Source organism: Falco biarmicus, chromosome Z, assembly GCF_023638135.1.
Source record: "Falco biarmicus isolate bFalBia1 chromosome Z, bFalBia1.pri, whole genome shotgun sequence".
In the NCBI taxonomy this organism is placed as follows: Eukaryota; Metazoa; Chordata; class Aves; order Falconiformes; family Falconidae; genus Falco; species Falco biarmicus.
The window spans coordinates 36,232,174-36,238,173 of NC_079311.1; positions in this window are offsets into that span (position 1 = coordinate 36,232,174).

Consider the following 6,000-nt stretch of genomic DNA (forward strand, 5'->3'; position numbering starts at 1 on the left):
GGCAGAAATTTGTTACAATTGTAATTTTTGCCACGTGCTTGGAACGTTTCATGTTATACTGTGGTAAAAGCTCAAAGGCATCCAAGAAACCATCAGAATTCAGCCAAACTTAAGTTAATACAGCAGGTACTTCTAATAACCTCAGCACCCTTGATTTCAAACTATATTTCAAATAGACCTGGGCAAGAAGAAATAAACAATTACTGCATTTAAGTTTGTAAGTTTTTCAGCTGTAACAAGCTCCTGTGTTTCCTTTCAAAAACCAACTAAGACATCTGAATTCACTGACACATCTATTTGTACGGAGCTATCCTGATAAATTTCCTGAGGCACAAGGGGTGCATAGGCCAGTTAATGCCTCTTACCTGCAGTTCTCTGTTCTGGATTTAGCATGCAAGGAAAAAGGCATCCCTGAACAGGAGTGAGTAAACTCAGAATTAAAGGGCTGGCCAATTTTGTATGCTTTAAAAAAGGCCATCCCCATTGCCTTGGGGAAGGTAGTAATTGTGGTAGATTAGAACAGATAGAAGGTAATTCATTCTTGTCTGCCTTCCCTAAGGAGAGGTCCTGGCTTGTTATTCTCCTAGAGGCTGTTGCCTTTCTAGCCCAGTATTATTAGCTCAAATGTCTGGAGAAGGTAATTCAGTATTACTTATGAAATAGTTATTGGAAAACGCTTTTCAAATTGAGTGCAAAGGTCACGCTTTGTTCAACAAGAAAGCCAAGAACAAGGAACATAGAACTTATTTGATTGATCTCAACTGACTGATGCAACTCAGACTGTAAATATAAAAAACTTAATTCCTGTTGATAAATGTTTGTGATGATTTCATAAACATGAAAAAAAATATTTACAAAGACATCTAAGGAAATCATTGTCTGTTGGGATGTATTCCAGTGCTTATTTCAATTACTTAGTGGCCAGAAAGTATTTGCTCAGCTCAAAGTAAAATAGTAGATTAGAACAAGAAATGAAACCAATCATTCAGTGGGGATAAAGATGTATACAGAGGGCTTGCAGGATCAGGTCCTACATGATATAATAGCAAAATGCTAGTATTTACCAATAAAGATATTTATTTAGTGTCTGACTGATTCATTTGTTTATATGATGAATTACTTTGTTAAAAACCAGATTATTAATGTTTATTATCAAATATTGCATTGTCTTTTGAATAATTATCCTGAGATAACTTGAGAACTTGTGTTAGTTTGTTTAAGGAATAATATGCCTTCTAAGGAGATGATATTAGAGGGAAAAAAAAGCACAAAAGTGTTAAGAGTAATGTTATGGATGTATACATTAAGATGGGAATGCCTGTGCTAATGAAGTGTTTGCTTTTGTCTAGACTAAATCATAAGCTTGATTGTAAAATGAAATTTCTGTGTGTATGATGTCCCTTTGTAAACACATAACTAATGAATTCGCAGTAGGACATAATGATCATTTTTTTCCAAAACCCTCTTACCCTGGGAATAGATTCCCTGGTTTCATTGTTGGGATGTGGGTTGTGAACTGCTTGCACTTCGGCTTTTCAGACACTGCCTTTATTAAAAAAAAATATCTCAGGAGATCTCACACAGAAACCTCAGTAATTCCCACGCCACCCCCATCCTGACATGTTTTCCTGTTCACAGTACTTAATTCAAGTGTATAATTTAAGTATAATTTCCTGCATCTTCTGGATGAAGGAAAAACATCAAGTTGGGCTTCCTAAGACTTGCTGAATATACTCTACATAAGGATACTGAGTCTTCTGCCCGAGTCACCTCCTTGCTGCCAGCAGCGCTGACAGGTGCCTCTCCGTGGAGCTGCGAACAGGTAGCGCAAGCCAGTGCAGAAGAACTGTACTTGCTGTCACCAGCTGCTTTTGGGAAGCAAAAGGGCCATTTTATTCAGGACTTGATAGGAGTGAAAGGAGGATGACGAACTGAGGTTTCATTGGGTTGGGGTGGTGGGGTATCTTGTCCAGATCCTGTGTGTCTGTGTCCCCAGGAGGAAAAGGAGTCCGGTCCCACACCTCTTCCCTGTTTCCTCTCAACGCATATTGTGAAGGAAAAGGCAAAACCAGCAGTGCTTCCGTTTAGTAAGGCTAGCAGACCTGAACCACACACCTGGAGCCTTATCATATAATGGGATGTATGGGGGAAAAGGTGCTCAGTGGTCTTCCCAAAAAGCAGTACAGAGAGAGGCACCTGCACTCAGCAAAGACCAGAAGGATGTGCAAAAAGTGCCTTTTGGAGCCTTTGTACCAGTGTGTGCTCAACAGTGCCTCAAGACTCTTGCAAAAATTGTAGTACTGGTTAAATGGCTCATAGAATCTTGAGGAACTGTGGAGACTTCCGAAGAGCATGAGATAACAGTCGATTTCTTTAAATAGAGCAAATAAGCAATTTAATGGTTTCTTAAGAAGTAATTCTAGTGATTAGTTATGATGTAGTTCACCACACAGAAGATTTTGCTCCAAAGAACAGTGCTAGCTTTAAGATAAAACAAAACACATGTGCAGTCTACATCTGATTTTCCTGCAACTTGAAATTGGTTAAAATTTTTGGAAAAAAATATGGACTAAGAATTGGTGAGCCACTGATTGGAGGAAAGCTTTGTGCTTCTGCTCTATTTTTAAAAGAGAATCAGATGAGAAGAAAACAAAAAATGCCTATAGCAGATGCACACAAACATCAGCTGTGATGTGAGGGTAGCAGCATTGCTTATAGTCCTAAATGCTGAAGCACAATAAGATGTTTCACAGAAGTCTGTTTACAATAAACGAATATCACTGAAGGTTATACTCTGTCAGAAGTCTGTAAGTAACATATAAAGTTAAATCAGTGTCTTTTTAATTCTTTCATTTCTTAGAACATTTTCCTTTACATTTTTTTAACTGGCATTTATTCACTTGCATAATGAGCTGGCTTTTCATGACTCACTGTCTCCTTCCTATTTTTTTTTTTCTTTGAGTCTTCCTATTTGCAGTACATATTAGTACAGTGTTTGAAACTTTTTGAGCTAGCATGGTATTTCTGTTATGTTTTTATGTCACTGCCATATAAAACTGCTGAACTAGAATATTTTGCTGAATGAGTTTCCAGTACTGCTTCAAATTGTTTCCATTTGCCTGTGATTGTAAGTTCAAAATGTTTTGAATTTTGCTACTTCATCCCTTTCACTGGTCTCCTTCATACTGGAATCCCACCAAGGCAAGGAAATGCAAAATCTTTCCAATCCTTAGTCTAGGATAATTAGCAGAATCTGGGGATTTTCTTGATCACTTTTTTTCCTTGTTTGTCTGGGATTTTTTTGCCCTCAAATATTTTATCTAGAATTCCAGAAGCATATTTATCAGTTCCATAATTTTAATACAATAGTGGTTATTAAAATGTAAGACAGCACATATGTGGCCCATATGATACAAACTGTAATTGTACATCCTTATTTTCTAGACACCTAATTATTCAATAGATGTGTGCCATTTATAGGAACTTTGAAGATAAATTAAAAGGATCCTTGCTGATTCACTGTTTATTTAGCATTAGTGAAAAGCTTGACGATGTATGCAGAGATCAAAAGATGTACTATGTAGGCTGCTGGGGTTTATTTCTTTTATAGTGCTGATGGGAAATCTCAGTTCTGCCTAAGATACTTGCAGTGTAGTATTGTTCCTCACAAATCAGCCATGTCTAGCAATGATTTTAAGTGACTGCAAAGCTATGGGCATAGCATCCAACTTCATACAGCAGGCAAGATTTACTGGATTTACCTAAACATATGAGAGACTGATCCTCAGATTCAGAGGGAGTCTGGCATGACATAATCAGATAGTAGGTGCATTTGTCAAATACATCTGCTGCCACAACTTCTGGGCACGCCCACTGTAGGCATCCCTTTGAAATGCCCCAGCAATGCAATAAGCTCTGTGAAGGTATTTCTGAAAAGATACATAGTAGCTAACATAGGTGCCAGACTCTTTTACTTAGAGCAGGTAAGTGCCTTTAGATGAATTTGTCAAAAAAAAGGATGGAAAGAATAAGATACATGATTTAAAAAAAAAAATGCTTCTGCTTGAGATCATGAATATTTTTAATATTGGTTATTTGGAAAGCCTTCATGACTTGCTCTCACCCTTGCTTAGGGTAATATTGAGCAATAAACTATGCTTATTTTACACATTAATCCATATTCTGCTTGCTAAATAAAAGATAAGGTGCCTAAATGCTTTGAAGATGCTGGTTGAACCATAAGTGGCCAGAGACAGCTGAGTGTAGTTCAGCCTCAAAACCAAAACTCGGATCTACTCCCAGGTAAGGACGATTCTAGCTGGCTGTCTTGGGCAGACATAAGAAGTAGAAGCCTGAGTTTGTACAGAGCCTCATGGTATCTGGGGATCCACCTGCATGCTTTTACTGTGTGATTGCTGAGAGCAGGCACAAAGTCTGAATGCAGTGCTACCACCAGTGGAAAAAATTAGGAATGCAGTTAAGTGAGGAATACGGTAAAAAGTGTTGCATGGGTGACAGTATGGTAGGAAGGATGTAAATCCAGAGAGTTGTGTGTGTCTTGGTTATGAGAGTGGAAAACAAAATTTGTTTTAAAGTGGAACTCAGCTTTCCTTTCTCCCTGAAAGCCTTTTGCCTTGCATTGCATTCCACTTGTGCTTGCAGTGACAAATGCTGAAACCATCTGGAGCAATACCAAGACTATAGACCTTTCATACCTGGTGTGTTCTGACCATCCAGCTCAAGTTCACTGAAGTGATAGTTTAACTGGCGATTATGACTTTTTACTGTTCTGTTTTTAGACATGTTACTGTTATTTAACTGGGAGTGAGATCTTTCACAGCTTTGTTCTATTTTTGCCTAAGGTGCTCCAGTCTTTCCATTGTAACTTTATATATTACACTTTTATGTGGCACATCACGGCTTTAAATGAGAAAGGGTTTCTTTAAGCAAAGGCGTGTGGACAGTAGCATACAGCTGGTGTAACCTTGCAACCACAGCTACATGATTAAAATAAAGTATGTTCACCTATGGTCTTTTATTTGCTGTGTTGATACAATGGATCTGCTTGATGAGAAATCCAGAATGAATTATGGCTGAATATTTTCTGTTGACAAAGCTAAGCAAATTTGTTTAAATAACTGGAGACAAGTGATAAGCCATACACCCTGTATGTGCTGGTACTGGAGGATATCTAGACACCTATACGGTGCTTTTAACAAAACAAGTTATAGGAAGGTGTCTCTGGTAAGAGTGAATGAGAAATGCTGTGCTTTCCATACCAGAACTGCTGGTAGCAGAAGATTTGTATTGCTTGTAGAATGACATTAGTCATAACTTCTGCCAAGGTCAGCAGGTGTTTAAGGGAAGGACACAAGGGCAAATCCCTGGGTCTTGCTCTCACGTATGAAAGAGACCAGAAAGATCAAGATTCAGCCCAGAATATCGTTGGAAGAGGAAGAGAGCCTGCTCTGAGAGAAACATGGGGCTTGGCAAAGAAGGGAGCATGCAAGAAACCAAAGAGAAGATTCCCTTTCTTCTTTGTTTTTATGCTTGACATGTTGCTGTGCTCCACAGAGAGCTACCAGTCTGTCTGGATTCACCTTAGCACCCAGTGGAGAAGGCCATTCATTAAGCCTTGTGGAAAGAAAGTGTAAACGCAGTGCATGTGACAGGAGCACGTACTGGTGGTTGATGGGAAGGAAAGTGCATGGGAATCATATAAGGAGCCAAGAAAATGGAAGTTTGTTGGGTTTTTTTGGTTGTGAAGTTAAAATTCATTCTGTGCGTAAGCAATTTTACTAGCCTTGATACGTAAGGCCAAGAGCCAGTAATAGAGAGAGAAATAAGAGGACATGAATTTCAAAAGAAGGAGAAGATGCAGACACAGTGCAGAAAACAGAGTACCTGTGTAAACATAAAATTTAATTAAAATAGAGATTAAAGTAGATGGGGAAAAAATAGAACAAGAAATAGAAGGAAAAAAAAAACCCCGCAGGAAGA